Here is a 23,923-nt window from a genome sequence, read left to right on the forward strand (position 1 = left end):
GTGGGGAGCGCGGCTGCCGCCGTCCCGTGCGCCGCGGCCGCGGGGGGCGGGGGGTGGCCTCCAACTTTCCTCGTCCCGGGAAGTGCGGCCGCCCGAGGGGACGCCTGGTTTTGGCTGAGGGAAGCGCAGGGGTAGCGTTGGCTTCACGGGCGGACCTTGTGCTCCAGGGCCGCCTGGTAGCTCGAGGAAGTGCTTGTCTTACAAGGGTGCAGAGCCACCGGTTGTTGCCCGGGGCATTTCCCACGGCGACCTTTACCATATTTCGGCGCATTTAACTGCCTTACTCTTGGATTCTGGTACTAGTAAGGCTCTGGTGGTTCCTCCTCTAGTCGAGTTTTGCGCTTAATGTCTGCTCAGATCTTTCACATGTGTGTGCGAGTGTGTACCCACTGTGTTCCAGATGCTCGCCAAAGACCAGGCTGTGACCCTCTGCCTCAAGCAGCTCACGATTGGGGGGTACAAGAACAGGTAGAGACTATAATGCTGGGCTACGAGTTGTACCAAAAAGCCTATGGGCATAGACATCAGCTGAAAAATTGCTTGTTGAAAGGCTGCGAGTTCCTCAGGGTGTAACCCACTGTCCCTGTGCCCTCAGTGCGCACACACACTGTGCATATGTGGATGTGGAAAACAACTGTGTATTCAGGACACTTTGTCAGTGATCTTGCACCTTTTTTGGGTGTGTGCGTGTATGTGCTGAAACATACAGGTCAGCTGAAACGTGTGTGTTTCAGTATACACGTGCGGTTCTGCACGCATATGCACACCTACTCCCTCTACCCCAAAATTTAGTGTTTTAGTGTCTGGGTATTAACTGAAAGCTAATGGAGTAATTAGAAAGAGTGTTTTAAGCATGTAAAGGTTTTTCTGTTTTACAGTATTAATCTTCTTTCTTTTCCTAAGTCATTCTCCACTGGAAATTGTGATAAACTTTAGAAAAGTCTGAACGGTAGAAGCAAATAAGTGGCCAATATTGCCTGTGCTGCTGCTGCTGCTTGGAGTGGTTTTACAGAGGGCTCTGTTAAAATTCCTTCCATAATTAACTCAAGCTAGTTATTAGGAGTTGATGACTATGCTTTGATGTATTTCCAGTAGTGTCTGTTTCTCTGCTTATTACAGGTACGCTTACTGCCAAATTTACTGGTACTTGTTAGGATTTCATACGTATATGTACCTTAAACTGGCCAACTAGCGTATTGCAAAGTTTGCGTATTTCCCAACACCACCTAATGAGACAACCTTTTTTTCAGTGTTGAAAGTATAATTAATTATTCATCTTTTCTGAGCAAGCAGTTCAGTAATGAGGGAGGTGTAGGAATCAACCTGGAATGTTAAATCATGCAAATTCACTCTTTTAGTAATGTAGCTGCCAGGACATCTGACAACTGGGAAATACAGAGGGTCAGATTGGAAGTTGTAGCTTTTTTCTCTTTTACTCTTGTGTCTTCATTTGTTTAAAATTTTGGCAGTTTCATTAGCTGTGCAACTGAAGAGAGATTCTAGCTAATATTAGAACAAGAAAAAAATTTTAACTGTACTTGCTGGAGCAGAAATGGAGCTAATTCACCTTAAGCAAATTGGTACGGAAAGTACTAAACCCCAGAGGGGCTCCCTTTCGTTTTGGCATTTCTGGTTTACAATCACTTTATTGGGACTGCAAAAAGGGCCTTGATTGTATAATGAAATGTTTATATATTACAAATACTGCAGACTATTCATAAGATTAATCTGAAAAACTGTATTTTTGGTCCATTCTTGTCTCTGTAGCTGTACAGCTGCTTTCTCTGTCAGATGTGTTCTAAACCCGATGATTTTTCCCAGTGTTGGAATTTATGTACAGTAAAAAAATAATAAACGATAACTCTATGTTTACATTATATGATCAGTCTGTTCATTGACATTTAAGGGGATAAAAATGAAGAAGATTTGGATGAGTATGTAAATCTTGTTTGAGTCAGAATTTAAAATAAAAAGTAATTACTATAATCTTAGGCTGGTCTGGAGGGGGAGCTAGTGTCAAAGCAAAATGTGACAATTTTTTTCTGGACTCTTTCAAAAGCTGGCTGTTTGGTCATAGAATATACTTCTAATACAATAAGGAAAACAAATGCAGATGATGCATGCTATGTATGATTGCATTAATATGTATCTCTTATATGATGAATCTAATCTGCAAATGAAGTGATGTTTTTGTTTTTTAGGGAAATAGCACCTCTGTTTTGTTATTAAGCAACAAAAACTATCTTCAAAGAACTTTGAAGTTGCGAGATCAAGCTCTTGTATATCATGATAATGCTAGAATTAAGGACTCTTGAAAGAACTCTAATTTGGCCTCTAAATTTATGGTTAAATGTTATACTTTTCCCTACAATGTTTCTTTCAGTATATATCATAGAATGGCATAGACTGTGTTCAGTGAGCTATATTGAATCTTTTCTCTTGATAATCAAATAATGTGTGGCCTTACTATTTGGTATGTGCTGTTCATACTGTACCTTCTTAATTTCCTCTTTTGCTGTTTCATTACCTTCAGTCTCTAGTGCCTGCATGTTTCACTAGTAATATTTGTACAGAAATCTCTTGAGATGTGTTATGTGTCCCTTTGTGTTGAATATCCAATTTAGAGCCTTTATGATATGATTTTTCAAAATAATCTATCAGTTCTAATGATTTGCATGTTCTAAAATGTTTTCTCATAAAAGTCTGTCTCCCAATGTAATTTACTCACAATAACCTGGCTTTTTTTTTTTTTTTGTTATTTTTTTATAGATCCCTTAACAGGTATCCATGAATGCATATGCTAGAAAAGACATCACTGCTTGATTTGTACTATGGTGTCTGTTGATTTAGACTGCATGTATATATACTTAGATCTGCTGCAACGTTAACCCTGAAGTCCCAAAATTTTGAAGAGTGGATTGCCCATTGATAGTGTGGTTTGTGTGTTTGTTGGTGGTTTTTTTTTACGGTGATTTACTTGCAAGGAACAAGAAGAAAATCAAGTTCTCTGGCACAATATTATTTTCCTCTTTTCCTTCAATACCTATCTTATTAACAACACACTTGCCAATATTTGCAGTGCATATGGCAAGGTCCTTATAGTGTAGTTATTTAAATTTTTTTTTTAATATCTTGTTCAGTAATACAGCAAGAGTACCTTGTTCACAAGGGCACAGAGAACAAGATCAAATAATCTTTAATTTTTGTGATGTGACTGTAACTTTTTCTAAATAAGGGCTAGGTTTTTTGTACTCATCTGTTTAAAAAAATCAATTCTTCACACATAAACAAAATGGTCATCATGCTAGATTAAAAAAAGACAGTGACCCTGATGGACAGGAGGAAACCTTCTGTCATGCGGGATCACATTAGAGCATATGACTTTAGAAAGGCTGAAATTTGTGTATTTTGCCATAAGAATTCTGCCTCTTGAGCTAGCAGAGAGTGGATAGCAGTAATTTGTAATTCATCTGTTGTCCAAATTATATGGTTGGAGAATGTTTTTCTGAGTTTTTAAAGCGTTTAAAAGTAGTGATGAAACTCTGGAATCTTGGGTTCTATTCCAGGCTCTGGGAATAAGCCTGTTCCAGTGGGTGCTGATTTTTCTGTTTATTCCTTCTGTAATATCTACTTAAATATCTTCCTATCCCAGTCTTTTTTTCCCTATTCTGAAATCTTATGTCACAGTCCTATTTTTACCATGTAAACAGCGTGTTTTTTGCTACAGGGCTTTTTTTCTGAGATCCAGAACTTCTGTGCTCTGGGAGATTCTAACTAATAAATTGTTTATCCCGGTATTCTTTCACTGTTTGAATTCTGTCCAGCTAATCACAGTCCTGTCTGCTGCTCTCAGGCTTCTGTCCACTACCCTCAGCTTCACATCCAGTTCTCTTATCATGGCTAGGATCTGTCCTCTCTGTTCTGCATTTTCACTGACTCCTGCTCTGTCTTCTGAAGTTTTCCAGCTTCTGTGTTGTACTTCATTCTGGTCGTCTTGTCTAGCTGGTCTCTCATCTAAATTTGTTTTTGCCCTTCCTACCAGTCTTCTCACCCATCTCAGGCTTGGTCCGTATCTCAAATTCAAGATTCTGTTCACTGTGTCAACTGTATGAACTTTCTCCCATGTTCTTTTTTCAGTTAAGTCCTATTGGTCCCCTGCTTTTTCACCCTTTTGTTCATGTGGATAGTTCACCTCTTCATGCTTGCTAGGTCCAGCAGGATATCACTGAGAAGCAATTCAGATACCAGTAATTACTCAGGAAAACAAGCAGGCCTATCAAGAGATGAGCTTAGCTTAACAGGGAATTCATGTCTGAGCTCCAGTGCAAAAATGGGGTACACAAGCAGTGGGAGCTGGGACAGGCTGTCAAGGAGAAGTTTAGAAACATTGTCCTGGTATGTAGGGATGGCATCAAGAGAGCCAGTGCTCACCTAGAGATGACCCTTGCCAGGGAGGACAAGGGCAGAAAGAAGAGTTCCTTTTGGTACTTTAAAGGTAAAAAGCTAGACAAGTAAAACATGGGCTTCTTTTGAATGTGATGTGTCATTAAGTGACACAGATAAAGCTGAGGTACGCAATGGCCTCACCTCTTTTTCTTAGTGAGCTTTCACCAAGAAGTGTCCCAGGCCTCTATGCTTAGTGGCAGGGTTTGCAGAGAGTAGCTACCAGCAGTGGATGAGGATTAAATTGAGGCTGTTGAGAGAGCTTGAATCATACAAATCCATGTGGCCAAATGGACTGTGACTGAGGATGTTGATAGAGCTGGCCAGAGTCACAGTAAGGTCCCTCTTCATCATCTTGGCAAGCAGGAGAGCTTCCTGATGACTGGAGAAAGGCATATGTTGCACCCTTCCAAAAATACAGTCCAAGGAGCTACAAAGCTAGCTAACTTCCTTTTCATCTCTGGGAAAATAAGGGCATGGGTGTTCCTGGAATGCATTCCAGCACACAAGAAGGAAGTGATAAGGAACAATCAACATGGGTTTATCAAAGATAAATCATGCATGACTAGCCTGATTCTCTTCTATGGTAAATGACTGAATTTCTGGATGAGGGAAGAACAGCAAATTTCATTTACCTTGACCTTAACAAGGCTTTCAAATCTGTCTCCAACAATATTGTATCCAGATTTGGATGTTACAGTCTGAGTGGATGGAGAACTACATGAGTAAAAGACTGGTTGGATGAATGGACTCTGCGAGTAGCGGTTAAGGTGTCCTATAGGGAGGATGGTAACAAGTGGGGTACTGCAGGGGTTCATCCCGAGATGGTGATAGAGTGCACTCTTGCACTTGTGGATGACACCAAATTGGGGGGAATAGTTGTCATGGGTGAGGACGGGGCTGCCATTTAGAGGGACTTTGGCACTGTGAACACAAGGCCCATCTGGAGCATTATGCACTTCAATGACAAGAGCAAAGCCCTGCACCTGGGAAGGAAGAGCGCCTTGCAGTGATACAGGCTGGGGACTGACTGGCTGGGAAGCAGCTCTGCTGGAGAAACCTGGTGGACAGCACTTTGACCGTGGGCCTGCAGCAGCATGCACCTGCAGAAAAGAAGGGCAACAGTGAAGGACTTGGGAGTAGTATTGGATGGAAAACTGACTGTGAGCCAGCAATGTGTGCTTGTAGCCCAGAAAGCCAACGTATCCTGGGCTGTATCAAGGGAAGTGTGGCAGCAGGGCAAGGGAGGGGATTCTCCCCGTCTACTCTGCTCTCGTGAGAAACCCCCCTGCAGTGCTGTGTCCAGATCTGGGGGCATCAACTTGCTTGAGCAGGTCCAGAGGAGGCTACGAAGATGCTCAGGGAGCTGGAGCGCCTCCCCTGTGAGGACAGGCTGAGAGTTGGGGGGGTGCAGCTGGAGAAGAGAAGGCTCTGGGGAGACCTTAGAGTGGTCTCCCAGTACTTAAAGGGGCTACAGGAAAGGTGGAGAAGGACTCTTGATTAGGGGGTGTAGGGTTAGGATGAGGGGTAATGGTTTTACATGTAAACAGGATAGATTTAGATTAGATATAAGGAAGAAATTCTTTACTGTGAGAGCAGCTGTGACTGCCCCTCCCAAGGCCAGGTTGGACGGGGCTTTGAGCAACCTGATCTAGTGGAAGGTGTCCCTGCCTGTGGCAGGGAGGTTGGAACTAGATGATCTTTAAGGTCCATGCCAACCCAAACCATTCCATAATTCTGTGATGTTTCTGTGAACATGGTGGGCTCTTAGGGGGAACACAGTCAGTAGATGGAGGGCAGTGATTATCCCTCTCTACTTGGTGCTCATTAGACTGCATCTAGAGTACTGCACCCAGTTTTGGGACCCTCAATACAGGAAAGACACTGATGAACAGAAATGAATTCAGGGGAGGGCTACCAAGATGGTTAGGGAGCTGGGGCACCTGCCCTGTGAGGAAAGGCTGAGAGACTTGGGTTTGTTAAGCTGGAGGAGAGCTGGCTTCATGGGGATCTAATAACAACCTGCTGTAGGAAATCACTGAGAAGATGGGAGTCAGGCTCCTTACTGACATACGTGATGGGAGGACAAGAGGTAGTGGTTGCAAATTGAAACCAGTTCATACTGGATGTAAGGAAAAGCTTTCTCTCCATGAGTTTAGTCAAGCTGTGTAAGAGGTTGCCCATAGAGCCTGTGTAGCCTCTGTCTTGGAGGTTTTTCAAGACCAAAATGGATACAAGTTGAGCAGCCTGGTCTGATCTCATAGTTGACTTTGAGCAGGAGGTTGGACAAGAGACATCTGCATGTTTGTATCTGAGTCTACGACTGTGGATGCTTAACTCCCAAAGGAGCCTTAGATGGCAGTCAGTACAGACAGACTGCGTAGCTGACTCAGCTGTTATTGATATAATAACAGTAATGTTACAACGAGCTTGACAGAAGCATCATTTGTGTGTCAGGAGATGCGTTTTGCTGTCTTGTAGAAAGATGCACGTGGAGCTTAAAGCATGCAAGTGATTAAACTTTTAAAATTAAAAATAGCATTCTATAATAGGGCAAAAGTGTATTTTTTTGTAGCTTTCTTTGGAAAGGGGAAAAAATGTGTTTAGCATACAGTGAAAACTTTAGCTTTGACATGGACAGCTGGCACAGAGTGGATCATCTTGGAAAGCCTTTGGCAACTTAGAAGAAACTGAAAAATGAATCTTCTACAAGGAAGTATCAGATGGCCTTAAAAATAGGTGATCTTTCTGGGTCATTTGTCATGATAAGTATGTAAATTCATATTATGCAGCTCATAATACATCATTTCAAGGTGGTGATTTTCTGACTACCTGTTAAATCAGTTGCAATCAATTCTGATTTTTTTTTTTTTCCCCCCTCAAATACATGATATGCTAGTCCCCTCACATGATTGTTTCTTCTTGTTCTTTTTTCCTCTCCCTTCTCCCCCTCCACAATTTCAGAGTGGGGATGGGGAACAAGTAAAGGAGAAGAAGGAATCCTAAGATAGGAGGAGCCCAGTAACTGTTATAAGACTACCTTTGGCTACAAGTCTTCAAATCAGAAGAGCTGCGTGTAGCAGATACTGACTGGGGATTTTTTTTTTTTTTAACATTTATTTTTTTTTACTCAAGTATGAGATGCTACATGATGAAATCTTTGACCCTTTTCTGAAATTTTTGCCCCTTCATTTGCATTTACTAACCTGTAGTTTTTAGGGATCTTCACTAAGACAAGTGGTGATTTCTGTAGCAAAGCATAGTTTTCAGTGAATCAACGATTTTACATAGTTCCTTCAAGTATTAGATGTTAATAAAGCATAATTTACATCATTTATTCAAAATAAAATGAAACATTTCAGGTATTGGTCATTCTACAATTTGGTGAGGTTTGTGCTGCTACAATTGTTTTATGGTAGCAATATTTAGAATGTAAATGCTTTTTAGGAGTCTGCTTTCATTATATGTGTGCATCATAACCTTATGGCAGTAAAGTGAATAATTTTCTGTATTATTAGAGAGTTTCTTTTGTGAGACAGTTAATAGCAATGAATATCACCATGACATTATTAATTCTTCAAGGTAAAGACTGTTTTTAGAAGCTTATGGAACATTGCTGTGAATATTTTATGGAAGTTAATTCTGACTTGCTGTGTGTTAAACTCTTTTTCAAAGTGTTGCTTTTTCTGAAAGGTTTTGTAAAATAACGGTACATGTTCATCTTTAGTTTCTTAAATTACTTAGGTTTAACTTCACTATAATTTGATTAGAACTTGCACAGTGTCATAATAACTTTTTATAAGTCTGATTTGTATGGGTACAAATACATTTATCAAGCTTTTTGGAGGTCTTTATTTTTTTGAAGGTGTTTATATGCATGTATGTAATAAATATTAAAGTATTTACATGACATGCTGTTTATTGAACAGTTCATAAAACATCCTTTTAACAAAATGAGTTCTTTAAATTATTAGTGTATTCAATTACATAGATTCCTCTTTAAACTCTGTAAGGAGGATTCTGTTGACCAAGTGACCTGTTTCAGAATGTGACCTCTCAGACTGGGTGGAACCTTCACTTTAGCTCTGTGCCTTTATTTATGATGATAAAATATGTAATGTACCTGAAGCATGTATACAGGTTTCTGATACGCTGTACTTAGCTGACATCTTGTCTCTTTTTGTGTGTTTGCTAAGCAACTTCCTCTGACACACATTAGATGACTGTATGCTTGAGACTGAGTAGTTTTTGCTGTTGCAATATATGTAATGCGTTGATGGTCTCTTTTTTTCTCTCTCTTGCTTTTCTCTTACCCTAAGCTGTGTAAGACCATTCATGGCAGGGTACATTATGTCTTCAGTTTCTCTCAGCTGCCTAAGCAAGCATTTGTTCCTTATTTAGGGCAAGGTTTGAATTCACAGAAGAAAAATATAAAAAAAAAAAAAGAAATTAATTCCTCCCCCCTTATGGTTTTGTTTCACGGAGACACCTTTGTGGTATTGTGCCATGCTTAGATAGTCTCTGCACTTCCTTTTCACGTGGTCTGGGTATTTTAGCTTTTTAAAAGGTTTGGAGAGACTTGTTCATAGTTTACAATATTCTGGATATGTGTCTTCTGACACATTTGATGTGAATATTTGAACATAATGAATATTTCTGTTCATTAAATAAGTCTGTTTCACTTTGTTGGGAGTATGTATTTTTTTAAAATGGTACAATATCTTACTTTTTGATCTGTGCATTGCTTGGTGTGTTTTCAAGTTACAGCAGTTAGGATAGCATGAATTACAGCTTTTTCCTGGTATGGCCCACTTTGTGTTTAGGACACAATGGCATTGAAAGATGTTCTCCTTGAGTTGTTCTTCATTGCAGATGCCTATTCAGCACTCTGGATTTTGGGTTGAACTGCTAGATGTTCTTTCTGCAACTTCTGTTGATTTTTAACTTCAGTGAGGTGGTGCTGGACTAGCTATCAATGATCTTAAGTTTCCCCTATCAGGCTCTAAAGATGGATGGCAATTTGGGTGCTATAACAGCTTACACTGCACCCTTGGACAGCATTGTCAAACTCTGCAGATGTGAGTGTGCTTTATGTACTTCCTAGGGATCGGGGCATGCTGTTCCTTAGGTTGTTGATGGTTTCTTCTAATGTAATTTTTTTTCTTCAGTGGCAGCTGGACCCTTGGAATGCATGTGAGAAAGGCCTTTTATCCTTCTTTTTTGTGTGATTACAATGGATAGTGGTCTTACAGGATGAGGGATTCAGTATAACCTAGAGCAAAGAAACGTTGGTCTCTTGAGGGGCTGGACATATATATAAGATACAGAGAAGTCAGCATAATTTAAAATGCTTGTTTGATTTTTCTGTACAACGTATTGGGGTGTCATGTATAGGCAATAATAGATAATAATTCTGCAGATTCAGTGTCTACAGAAGTTCTGAGAGAACATTGTGTCTTGAGATGTAACAGGGTATGATGGTATCAGTCAGAGATGTTTTGATCCTAGACTCTCCATAGAATGAGTTTGGGATACCATTTTACAGTACATTGATTTTTGCTTGCTACCAAGTCCACTTCTGAAGTCCTACATGAGATAAGATCCTGCTGTCCCTGCTTTGTAGAGACAGTTACAATTTTGTGACCAACTATATTTTTGGTTAGGACTTCCAGGACTTTGCCTTTCAAGGCACATTTCTTAGTAGACCGTGAGTACATCTATTCTGACTGTATCAACCTCAGGTTCACTATTTGAATGCTGTGGCTGTTTAAGCTGGACTTACTCATTCTTCACAAGTATAGAAGGGGAACTGTCAGATTTGTGTGCCTAAGTGGATTAATTAGCCAGATGCATGTCTCCAGTGTTGATCTGGTCACAGTTACAGTTGATTCCCTGCTGAAACAATCTCAAACCAATTTATTTTTTTTCTTGCTATGTGGCAATTTTTTCTCATTGCTCTTACTTTGAGGGTTTTGCTGTGCTCTCTCACTATAGTTCTGGTATTTAAGCAAGGAACACTCATGCCATTTTTCCCAGAAAATGCTCCATATTATGGGGTACCTGAGTTCACTGCCCTCTTGTAAAGGCATTTTTTGTGCTTTAGCAATCTACTCTCTTTCTTTATATAAGTTGTTTTCTTGGCTATATAGACAGTATATGGAGGGTCAACAATTGCAAGGCCACTCTCAATAATCTTTGAATAATCATGGCAACTGGGAGAGGTGCCCAAGGATTGGAGGAAAGCAAATGTCACTCCTGTCTTCAAGATGGGCAAGAAGGACGACACAGGGAACTCGAGGCTGGTCAGCCTCACCTTGATCCCAGGGAAGGGATAGAACAGCTAATCCCAGAAACCATTTCCAGGTAAGTGAAGGACAAGGTGGTGATCAGAAGAGGTCACATAGATTCACCAAGGGGAAGTCATGCCTCACCAACTTTGATAACCTTCTGTGATGAATGACTGGCTTGGTAGGCAAGGGGAGAGCAGTGGGTATTGTCAATCTAGACTTCAATAAGGCTTTTTATGCTGTCTCCCATAAGATTGTCATAGAGAAACAGATAAAGTATGGACTGGATGAGCAGATGGTGAGGTGGATTGAAAACTGGCTTGATGGCTGGGCCCAGAGGGTGCCAATCAGTGGCACGTAGTCAGAGGCTAGTAACTAGGAGCATACTCCAGGGGTCTATACTGGGTCAAGTCCTGTTTAATATCTTTGTGAATGACTTGGATGGTGGGTATGGAGTGCACCCTCAGCAAGTTTGCTGATGACACAAAACTGAGTGACTAATATGCCAGAATGTTGTGCTGCTATTCAGAGAGACCTCAACGGGTTGGAGAAATGAGCTGACAGGAACCTCATGACAAGGGGAAATGCTAAGTCCTGCACCTGGGGAGGAACAACTCCATTTGCTGGGCACTGACTGGCTGAAAAGCAACTTTGTGGAAAAGGATCTGGGGCTCCTGGTGGATGCCAATTTGAGGCATCAGTGTGCCTGTGTGACTAAAAAGGCTAACAGTATCCTGGACTGCACTGGGAGGAGTGTTGCCAGCAGTTTGAGAGAGGTGATCCTTCCCCTCTGCTCAGCACTGGTGTGGCCACACCTGGAGTGCTGTGTCCAGCTCTGGGCCTCTCAGTTCAGGGGAGACATGGACAGGCTGGAGAGTGTCCAGCAAAGAGCTGCAAGGATGATGAAGGACCTGGAGCATCTCTCCTGTGGGGAAAGGCTGAGAGACCTGGGACTGCTCAGCCTGCAGAAGAGAAGGCGCAGGGGAATCTTATCAATATATATAAATACCTGATGGCGTGTACTGGAGTGGGGGTGAGGTAAGAGAGGCAGTGCAGCATACCTTCTGGATCTTGGTAAGAAAGGCCCAGCAGCAAATGGCTTAATAAGATAACTGCTTTAATAAGTCAGACTAAGAAGAGAAATTCAGATAGTGGGTAAATCTTGCATGCCTCCAGGTGCTGGGCACCCTGCATATATGCACCACCAGACAGAGCTTGGATGGATTTTCCCTCAGTGCAGTGTGTGGAGCAGAGCAGATCCAGTGTGTGGAGAGAAGCTCTCCCTCCTGGTCATTCAAGCTATTAATTAATTCACTCACAAGAAAACAACTCTATTCCTAGAGGATGTGGTAGTGAGAAATTCTTGCTGCACTTTTAGATAAAGGTAAGTCCACACAGGTGACATAATTGGCAGTACCAAGGGGGAACTGCTTGCAGACTTTTCTGTTACAATTAGCTGGCTGAGTTTAACTTGCAGCCAAGGAGTTTGTGCAGCACAGTCCAGGCCTGTGCCCACTCAAGTTAACTGTTACGTGGATCGCTAACTCCTAACCGTGCAACTGTCAGTCAGAATCAATACAGGAGGGTACAAAGAGGACAAAGCCAGGCTCATTTCAGTGGTGCTCAGTGACAGGACAGGAGGCAATGGGCACAAACTGAAACACAGATGGTTCAGTCTAAACATATAGAAAAGCTTTTTCACTGTGAGGGTAACTGAGCACTGGCACAGGTTGTCTAGACAGGTTGTGGAGTCACTATCTTTGGAGACACTCAAAAGCCAGGCATGTTCCTGGTCAACTGGCTCTAGGTGACTCTGCTTGAGCAGGGGGTTGGACAAGGTGACCTCCAGAGGTCCCTTCCAACCTCACCCATTCTGTGATTCATTGTGATGTGGTTTGGTGGGTGTTTTCTCAAGGAAGGATGCCCTTGTGTTGGCATTGAACAGTTTTTCCCTGTAGTTGAGACTGGATTCCAAAAATGCAGTTGCTCCAAAGCCAGTATTGAGACTACCCATCTCATGAGCATGCAGGTCACTAGAGTTTAAGCTGTGTATGGGTCTTAATTGCAAAATGGCTTCCTGGGTCTCAGGCTTTCTCCAAGTATTTAGTTATTTTTTTACATAAGCACTAGGAATGATTCTGTATTTAATAGAATGGTCTTCTGATACCTATCAACTTCCTTCCATTGTCCTGTCTCTGTTTTTTTTTTTTTTTTTTTTTTTTTTTTTAATTAACAGAAAGAATCTAAGGATGTACAGTGTTCTACACCTTATGTCAGATGCAGGGTGGAAAGCAGTAGACCTAGGAAAGGGTTAAATGAGTTATGAGGATAGAGAGAGCACAAAACTATTAGTCAAAATGGCTGAGGCATGTAATTGCTGAAGGTCTGAATGTATAACAGAATTCTGATTATTGGTTGGCAATTTTTGCAATTATGGTTAGCTCTTGTTGAAATAACATTTGATAAATACTTTAAAATATAATGGGGCTTGATGTTCCTGTGCTATTGTCATCAATTGTAATAACTGTGAAGGAATTTTTATCTACATTAGACCTATTTGCTATAGCCAATATTGAATTGTTCAATAACTAGTGTTGCCTTTGCAAAAAGTAGGGAACTTGGAGGTAGCAATACAGCATTTCTACAGGGATGAAGTCATCTTGTTCAGGTAAATAGAATGATTGAACTTAATTTTTTAAATCAGAATGTCTCATTAGTTTACCTGAAGACATAATTTCAGTGTTTTCTATATTTTTACTTGAGAAAGTTACTTATTTTTTGAGGAAGTTTTAACTGAATTCTCAGGTGCCCGTGGGTTTATGCTGCCTTGTTGAAATTAACTTGCACTCAGTACTTAAGGGTGCTATTCCTTCTGGACAGTACTTTAGACAACTCAGTCTTTTGAGTTTCATATGTCATGAAGTTACCCTTTTATCCAACTTCTTCTGTCATGTTGACATCAGTTGCATTTGGAAAAGATTAAATGCTTTTTATCTGCTTTTTTTTTTTTTTAATGTGACATGTATTCCACCCCCCCACCCCTCCAACAGATTTTTTGATATATAATCTTTGACGGTCCTCGAATATTATATAAATTTTACTGGTTTGTTAACTCTGGGTGTCCCTTCTATAGTATTTTGACCTGGTAGATTTCAGGTTTGCTCTTCTTTAAATAACATCCTGCTTTCTCAGGCAGAGAGCCTTCTCCTTAGAGATTTCGGAAAGAATTATGTATTTTAAAACACAAGCATAGAATTGGCTATGATACAGTGTAGTAAAGATTTTCAGGTATTATCAAGTCATGCCATGTTGGTTAAGGCATCCATATGACGTTTATGTGTTTTTCTACAGATGTTTTAGGAAAATCAATGATTAATCTTGATGGCTTCTTGTTTTTATAGATTTTATATGACTAATTTTTTATGTTTTTAAAAATCTGAGCTAGTAGACGGAGATATAGTTTAGTGTTCCATTGGAAATGTTAACGAAGGTATCAATTACATAGTTTTGAAATGTGAAAAATAATAAGCAGAATTGTGTTTTGTTGATTTCGAAGTGCACTGTCAAAAGTGCATACAGATTCTGAACAGCCTCCCTCTGACTTTCTTACTGTTTATATAGTTAGCATAAACACGGAAACACTTTTTCACAGTCTTTAAATGTCTATTTAAATATATTTTCTCATGATACCGATGTGTATGTACACTGCAGTATGCTCACAGTGCTAGACAGCAAAGGTGCATCCTGGGAGTTCATGAAGGTTATTGTTTCCTGCTTAGACATTTTTAAATAGTGGGTGTAATTCAGTGGCACCTGCAAGTCAAACATATTTCGCCAGTGCAGGTTTCCATTTATTGAGGGGTTTTCCATTGATCTGACTTCTAGGACAGTAAAGAACTGCTTGTGTACTTAATGTTTCTCTGTGCCTTATTAAAGTGCTTTTCAAAGTCATAGACAAACAAGGAATCTTTAGATTGATAACCTTTGTTAGTGGCTTTTCTCCTGAAGTCTCTTACAAATGTAGTATTGTTACTGCTTAAACTTCTTACTTTCCCTGGCAGAAGCGACCGCAAGAAGATTGATTGTTTCTTTATCAAACTTAGACATACCTTATCAAAAAAGGTAATAGCTTTAACTTTGCTTTTTGCAATCATAAGTGCTTTGGAAAGGAAGTGTATGGAATGCTCCTCTGAACAGTTCTTTCTTGGTTGTTTCTTGAAAGTATTGCATCAGTGTGGTGTTTATTAACTGCCATCACCTGGTGTTGAGGGGTATGTAAAGCTCAGAGCTCTTAGATTATGACATTTTTTAATTTATATGTTACATCAACTGTGATTGTAGAGAAAAAAGTGCTGCGAACTGTGGATTCCTGTCTGAGAAATCTTTAGCTGTGTTTGGATGAGCTGTGTGAAGACTTACTGTTTTGAAGGTGGATAGTCTCAGGCGTGCACAGTTAGTATGTACTAACTTTAAAAAAACCCCAAAATACAGCATGACGATATTTAAGAATAATCAGTGTAAATAGTTTTTGTGGTGTATTAGTAGCACATATATAAGTATGAAAAGTTTCTGCTGGAATATGGTAAACCAAAATGAAAATGGCATTTATACTATTGCAGGGGCCTCTCTTCCTGAAGCTGCACTTACTACATGTGTGGAACTGGTGACAGTTACTCGGTCAGCATGTGTAATGTGTGTGGAGAAAAGATATTTGGAAGGAAGAGTCGTCAGTTCTTGAGGATGCAGTTTGAGCCTCAACAAAACATTTTGTCTCGGCTATCTTTTATCTCGTTCTTTTTCAGCTTTAGACTTTCTATTTCCTGATGGAGATGTATGAAGCATAGTGACAAGTTCGTTCTTTACCCAGTAGGCTCTCTAATGAGTTCAGTGATGGACAGCACTGATGTCAAACCGTATCTCTGTAAAACTGTGTGTATAGTGAAAGCTACTACAAAATGTGCTTTTACATCAAGCTTAAGATTACATCTCAGTGTTACTTAACATTGTCTCAGTGGTTTTTCTTTCATGCTTTCTGGATGCATTCCTTCCATATAATGCCTTTTCCTTTCCTACTGTGTTCTTACTGGGATCAAGATTTAGCAGAAAACCTAATTTCACAATTCTGTATCTCTTGGTGTTTGAGTACTGCTTTATCTTCTTTGCATGGTGTCTGTAAGCACCTCCTGACTGCTGTGGGAAAGGGTGATCTATGGCTAAGTGAAGCTGTTTTTGTGAAGGAAAACAGAAGCGATGCTTGGTATAATTTATGAAGTGATTTGCTGTATGAAAACTAGCTTCTATATATAGTATAAATTATATATATCTATATTACACATATATATACAAAACTATATAATTGTACTAATATAGACTATATCTAATACTGGTCACATAGGGTAGCTTGTACCACTGTCATTGGATAGTGTAGGCAATTACGCCTGAATTACTACCAGTGTATATTGTTTGAGGAATGAATGAAAACTCTCAGTGTGGAGCCTTTAACCCACAGTAAATTCATTGCAGCGAGTCTGTTTGCTTTCTTTCATACATTATAGACTGAAAGAGATAAAAGGATGAAATTCAGCTTGATAAAACTCAACATGTAACTTTAAAGATGATATTTGCTTTTTATCCTTAAGGAGGGAAGACATATGTATAATTTTCTAAAATTTCATTCATAAATTAAGCATCAGAGGATTAAAAGGGGAACGCAAGATTGCCTAATGGACAGTAAAGGTGGGAGATAAAAAAAGAACAGAACCACTTCAGGAGGAACCTTCATGCACACATTTAGCAATAGTCTCTTCTTAATACCACACTATTTTATTCTGGTTGTGATGAAGCATTCTTGGGGAAAAGATGCATCAAAAATTATTCAAAATCTGAGCACCTTAAAAGACCTGAAACCTCTCTGAAATGAAATGTACCATAGTAGTGTTTTTCTCTAACATTTAGGCTTTATAAAGCTCGGTGTATACTATTGAGGAATAGTTTCAAATGCATTTTCTGGTGTACTGAAATATATAAATTGTAGATTTTTTTGTGTAATATGCTAATGAAATTATATTCAATACAAATTTTCAGCTTTCTTCATTATCAGGCACCACCAGCCACCTAACAGACAAATTTCAAAATGGTCTTTCTTATTGAAAATCCCTGACCACTTCTTTGTTCTTAATTGCTAGAATCTCAGCTTTGATAGTCTTCTTGACCTTTGTTTGAAGATCTATCTTTGATTAGCCTGTGTCTGATAAACACCAAGCTGCAGTGCTGTCTCGCCTCAAGGGAAGCAGTATTGTGTCTTTCTTTTTTTCTCAGCTTCCTGGATGCTGAACGCTCCTTGCATCTGTTCATAGCCTTCCCACGGAGCAGCAGTGGCAGCAGTATGAAATTGATACCATCTTTGAAATCTGCACAGCTGCTGGTGTGTCTCTGAATCACAGCAGTGAAGTCGACCACTGTCTTGTAAGGTGACATTAACTGCTGTTTGACCAATCAGTTAATAAAAGCAGAGTCACTCAAGCTGTTTGATAGACTTTACAATGAATACTATGATTTTTATTTGTTTCTTGTTCAAAAAATTTAAAATGAAAGGTGAAATTATGTATAAATTCCCAGTATAATTTCCAAGCAATATCAAACTGTGTGCTCACTGTGGGCAGGTTTGAAGAAGTTACCTTTTTAAGAAGGAATTAAAAAAAGAGGAAGGAAGCGGGTAGGCATCTAAGACGCAATAGAAGATGCTGTTTCTTTCTTTTAATCTGCTGCTACATGATTTGTTTCAGTACATACATAAAGGATTCTTAGTAATTTTGTTGGTATTGTATGTTCACCTTTCTTTCAATATAAATTTCTCTGACTAAAAGACTGAGTAGTGGTATTTGTAGGCATAGCTGGTATTTGCAGTGGGTAGTAAGGTGTATATATTTTTTTTTCAAAAAACTATCTCCTTTATATCTGAAAGCTGATAGCCTGAATTAAATCACACATTCTAAAATAATCCCTCAAAATTAATAGCAAGGCCCTCTAGCTTTATTATATAAATATGAAATAGAAACAAAATACATTTTCTTTATGGCTTACAGCCATTTTCCTTTTTGTTCTGTTTTCAACATCACAGTGACATGCATGATACTGTCTGTCGTCTTCTGTGAAACTTGCTGATTTAGATCTTGCTTTTTTTTTTTTTTTTTTTTTTTTTTTTTTTTCCTGGGACTGTCAAACATTGTATTCGTAGCCTTGTCTTTTGATAGAATAGGCTTTCTCTTTTGAACTAATTACTGTAACCCATAACAATCATGAGGCTGTACCGCACAACTTCCTTCCTCAAACTGAAACACAGGTTTGTTTCTTCTTGAGTTTCTTGACCTTATTTCAAGAGAACAGGTTTTGCCAGCATTTCAGCCTTTATTTCTTCCTTGTGTTTTCTGTTTTCTCACTGAAGAACTTTCTTGATTGGGCTTTTCTGACAGCTTTTTCAGTCTTTTCTTTCAGTAGCCTGTGTCTAGAGTGAGTGTTCTCTCTGTGTGATTTTCTTGCCTCTAAATTTCCTCATTGTTTTTTTTGAATTTCTAAAGATGGTTACTACTTGACTGTAGTTTTGTGTACTCTTCCAGACTTTATCTGCACTTAAGTTTTTGTTTCCTTAAGTTGGTTTGATTTCAAATCCCTTTTGACTGTGTCAACAATAATAAAGTGGACATTGTCTGGTATTGAGGACTGCTGGCATGGATTGAGATTTCTCCTTTCTTTTAATCTCTCAGCCTTCGAAACAGGTAGCTGTATGTGCAGTGCCATGTGGAAGTTTTCCCGGCCATGTGATAAACCTGACACTGTTCCCAGAGGTTGGAAGAGTGCAGTTGGCCTTTATCAAAAGTATTTCAGGGCTTGTTGTAACAAAATGATTTGCATTTCAGTGTCTGGAGAAGTTTCAGGCATTAGTATACTGATGTAACTTTTTAGGCTAACTTTTGTAAAGTAATAGTCAAGCCAGTTATCAACTAGAGGTCAACTCAATTATATCTATGATCTGCTTCCTGAAAGGCCTATCCTGTGAATTATTAATATTAAATCTTATGCTTTGAATGATTCTGCTAGCTGTCTAGGAAAAACAAAAAAACAACAAAACTAAAGAACCAAAAAGAAACAAACAGCGTCTCTCAACAGTCCCTCCAAACCCTCATTCATTTAAATTTTCTTGTTTGGTAATTTATAGAACATCTACTTTCCTTCTTGCTATAACTTTCTCATTTTAATGTTATGTGGAGTGTTTGGCTTCTGTTTCATTCTGGATCTCAAAACAAGTATACAAACCTTAGATATTCAAGACAAGATTTCCTGCTTCGCTGTCTATATTTGTCCTTCCTGAGCCAATTATGCCCTCTAACATTAGTACCACACTAAATGTGTTGTGGTTAGTTGAGTCATATTTTTGTTTACTTTCTGAGACTTCCAGCTACTCTTGTTTTATTCCTATAATTTTTACATTAGTTGACAGAGATCAAGGAAGCTCTGAAGATAGCCTACTGTTTGCCACATTTTTCTTCCTATGACCTACTAACCATGCTCACCACTTACCACTTTGGATCCATGATCTAGATTGCCATTTTTAAGTCTTGCTGTTGAAGAGGACAATCTTTGCCTTTAATTTGCTTACTGGTGATATGAATTACAGCAGATTTTTAGCTTGCTGCGCTGGGAAACACAGATGGCACTTCACATGGCTGAGAAGAAGAAGTGGGACTCTGGGGAGAAGAAACATAACATATGTTTTCCTGGACTTGAGAGAGCTAAGAGAGGTCCAGTGCTTGCAGCATTTTCCCAGATTTTCACCAAATTTTCCCTGCTCATGCAAGTGTGTAACTTACTAGCAATATCACTGTAGTGTACATGAAACTTTGTTAAGTGAAAAATATAGGGCTGGGGACCCTGAACAAGTGACGTATCTTTGGGGAATATTGGGAGGTGTCGGCTAGGGTCATGTATTTTTTAAATAAGAGAGGAAGATGAGTCAAGTTGTTGGGCCAACGCGTCTTGGAGGGGAGCGGGAAGAAACCTGAGAACGTCACAGTGTCACATCAATTTATTAGAGTCTGGGTGACCTAACTGCTAGCAAGTGAATAGGTTAAAAATGTGTTTATATTTGGGATGTTATTAAATAACTTAATTCTTAGTCCATGAAAGAAATCAGCAGATTATGTACAGATTCTGTGTACTGTATCAGTTTTGTAGACTGTTCTTAATTTATGCCTTGAGAAACCATTATGTGTGAAAATGTCAATATCATGAAGGAACTTTTTACCTTATAGCACCTGTTTTATATTTTCTTCTGGTAATGATAAGCACTTAATGATACTGAATTTTGCTATTAATAATTATTTGTGCCATTAAAAATGGTGTACTCTTAGAACAAGGTCAAAGTGGCAAAGGCCTGTTTGATAAGGAAAGATAGGTGTGAGAAAATCTGTCTTTTAGGCTTGTTCTGAGGAGTTTTGAGGAATAATGCTTCCAAATCTGTATCTTGTTTAATTAAAGTAGAATTTCATTGAACAATTGTATGTCCTTCTCAAATCTGTGGTAGTCAAAAGCTTGTTTGAAGGGGAACCTTCTCTACAAAATCGAAGCACAGGTAGAATCCTGTGCACTTCACTGCAGAACAGCTAATTTTTGACAGCCTTTCTTCTGTATGAAGAAGTTTGATTTGGCTTTGATCCTTGCTTATTATGGATTTGAGTATATTCCAGCTTTTCTTTAGCTCTTAGCAGTAAGGAATCTTAAACAACAACAACAACAACAACAAAAAAATCTAAAAATATATATCTATGTAAAATATATCTAGATAATATTTATTTTTAATATACATATGTATATAAAATATTATCTTTCCCTCTGTTCCCTTGGGAAGTTCTTTGTTTCCATATTTGTTCCAGGAAATTTGCTTAGTATCAGCAACCAACAATGATACCAGACAGATGGATTGAAGGGTATAAGAGAAATGAAGATCAGGTTTTCAGCTAAATGAGTCTTCCTCCATTAGAAAACCACAGTCTATCTTGTTTTAAAACTGGAAAACACATGTTCTGAGCTTCACTTGGCTTACAGAAGGAATAATTTTAAATTTGTTTTTCTTTACCAAACATAAAAAAGTTCAGTGTAACATTTTAGCTTATTTTGTTTGTTTGAAATGATTTTGTTGTTTAAATTCTTTTCTTGTATATTTTGCCTAACATGGGTTCAGTCAGTTCTCTGCCAGCTACTTGAAACTGTAGAGCCATCACTGAAATAAACAAGTGATTTCGCTAAAAAGCTGGTCTGTGTGCTTTTGAGATTGCTAATAGAGAACGCAAGACTATTACACTTAATAGTAGAGGATGAATTAGGTGTTTGGAGTAATAGAATATTATTTTAATTAAAAAAAAAAATTGCCATTCACATACTTGAGCACTGACAAGAACTCCTGGTATAACTAAACTGGTAATCAAAGGTAGATTGTTGTTGTTGATCTGGGTCATCCCAGATCCTGATCTGTTTCCTTCTCAGATGGTATGGCTTTGTGAGAGTAACATGATTCCAAGACACAGTGACTGGTTTCGAGCTTTTACAGGAGAGTGTTAGGACCAGCCAATAAAGCATTGGTTGATTTGCATTTAGGACAGCATATAGCTCTGATCAGTCACACTCAGAAAAGATAGAGTCATTTAGAAAAGAAAGAACTGTTAGTGTGATTATGCTGAAGTTGAACTTGCTGTCTTAAAGGAGAATAAAAGAATTTGGCAAGTAAAGCCTAGGAAGAAATAACAATAGTCTTTATTGGGTGTGAGGGTGTATATGGGAGAGAAACAAGTGAAAATAAATACATTTGAGGGATAAATTTAATAAGAGAACTTGTTTGAAGATCAGAGGGTGAGATCTGGTCATATAAAATCAGTAATGGGGAGATCGAAAGTCAGTGGTTCAAGATGATGTTTTATACAGTTATGTGAAAAGACTGTGTAAGATGATAAAGTTGATCCTGGACTCAGAAATTAAAAATGAGCATATGAAATTTCTTGGTACTGGAATAACAGCAATCTCTGAGAAAGAGGATAAAGCAGCCAAGAAAATATTTGGTTATTTGTCATGAAGTTTTCAATTTTACAAATTCTGTTCTTCAGGGCTACCACCGTTATCCTGTAGAGATCAGAAGAGAACACGTATTTTTTAAATTTTTCTCAGTGCATAATTTATCTTCTTCTGAAGCAGAGGCAATTTGCTGTTGACTAAAGGTGGGATTTTGAGTGAGGTGTCTGGTTGTTCCTGTAGTGTTGGGGAAAAAGTAGCTTGGGCCTGGCATACAGGTCTAGTGTCCGTGTTAAAAGTTAAATCAGTTCCCCCCTTCCTTCTCCATCTGCCTGGGGCAAAGTGTTTCTTTTTTTCTTCCCCCTGGCCAACACTCTGTATTCCTGAGGTAATGTAGGTTATTTTCATCTAATGCTTTTGTAGTTGCAGGCACTTAGAGTGTGGCTGGCATCCTTGAATTCTCTTGCTGTTGTGCATTCAAGTTTTGCATCTTTTCAGGATTCAACTTAAAATGCATGAAAAATACTGATTAAATGTTTTGGATCTCGTTTTGAATAGGTTCTTGTCATGCAGGAGACTGGATTAAACACTCCAGGTGGTCTCAAACCATTTATAAGGATATATTTTTTTATAAATAGATTAATTTTTCTTAAAAGAAAAGGTAGTCACTGGTCCATGTTCAACCAGCAATTCAAAGTCAGAATTGGGCATATAACTAAAATTAATCTTCAAGGTAACTTTTATCTCCAAAAAGGTCCCTGCTAGAGGGGCAGACTTATCTGTCTAATTCATCTAGTAATATTAGTGCTGTTGAGGTGATTGACCAACAAGTGCAATATTAGACTGGAAAATGGTAAGCTTTTTGGTAGTTTTAAAGTTTGAATGACCTGGAGTGGGCGGACTGTTTTTTTCCACAGTTGCATGAAAAGGTGCTGGAATAGACAGTCACTTTGCATTAGTTGTGATGATCTTAAAATGAAGGGCTTTATTTCTTTTCTCTTAGTAATAGATTTAGGGATGGAAAAAACAATTGCTGGTCTCCTGCATCTTAGATTTCAGTAAAGCATTTGTTACTACTTCGTGTGTTACTCTGAGCAGACTATGGTCTGCAAGAAAATATTCTAGAACCAGTGCACAGTTGGTGGCAAAATAATGTTTGGAATTCAGATTAGAATTTTGTTGTCATACAGGTAGAATCTGTTAAATTGAGCTACAAATGATTTGACCACGCTAGGCTGGACTGTTTTATGTTAAACCACCTGAATATATTTCATTGTGTTGTGATGTATTATTTTTTTTTAAGTTAGTCATGTTGTGGACAAATCTTCCTGGAGCAGAGGTACAAACTACCTTGGAACTTTGTTTTTTTTACCCTCTACTTTGTCAACAACTGTTAAGTAGCTACTTCACTCCGATGGTATGTTTGTATGGAAAAGACGACCCAAATATTCATGCTTTCTTTTTATTTTTCTGTGTGCTTTTGTATATTTTAGAATATCACAGTTAAAAATTTTGGGGAGCTTTTTGGAGGGCATGCTGAATTGCCCAGACTGGTAGGAGTCTGGCTGTTTGGTACTGCCTGTAATTCTGTTGCTTACAGATAAATCAACTTATAAATTTAGCAATGATTCTCTTCATTACATGAAATGTAAACATTTCCGCTTCACATTTACTATGAGCTAATCTGTCTAAATCTATTTCTTCCATACATACAGTTCACATAATATGCTGCCTTTATCTGCTTGAGGGTTGCAAATATGGACTTGTAAGAAGATACAGCATAAGCTTCATATAAAATGAAAAGTAACGTTCATTCTAGACTGTGCTCTAATGGGTTTGCTGTAGAGCTAGCACTTGGAACGGGTGGCCTCCATATTCAGTTTTGCTTGGCTTCCTGACTCACCTTCAGCTGCTAATTTCACCTCTCCATTGTTGTGAAATAAATAGTGTAACTGATTTGATGAAGAGTACCATAAAAGAACTAGTTTAGTTTTTCTGGAAAGCTAAAACCCTGACATTACTTTTTATACTAGGGATAACAGTGTTGTAATTTTTGTTTGGATTTCTGAGATCCTTTATCACAGGAAAAGCTATATCCTTTTTATTAAGTGCCACCTTAGCTGAAGTATACCCAA

The 23,923-nt window shown here is 38.7% G+C and overlaps 1 protein-coding gene across 2 annotated transcripts in view; it reads left to right on the forward strand.

Annotated features, from left to right (window-relative positions):
• The first annotated feature begins 134 nt into the window (after positions 1 to 134).
• Positions 135 to 23,923, forward strand: part of FUT8 (fucosyltransferase 8) — a 128,604-nt gene continuing 104,815 nt past the window's right edge. For both annotated transcript variants that reach the window (XM_026849469.1, XM_026849468.1), the window contains exon 1: positions 135 to 302. The gene's annotated coding sequence lies outside the window, so the exon portion shown is untranslated. The remainder of the gene's footprint in view (positions 303 to 23,923) is intronic.

This window comes from Athene cunicularia (genome assembly GCF_003259725.1).
Source record: "Athene cunicularia isolate RWA chromosome 5 unlocalized genomic scaffold, athCun1 chr5_part1, whole genome shotgun sequence".
In the NCBI taxonomy this organism is placed as follows: domain Eukaryota; kingdom Metazoa; phylum Chordata; class Aves; order Strigiformes; family Strigidae; genus Athene; species Athene cunicularia.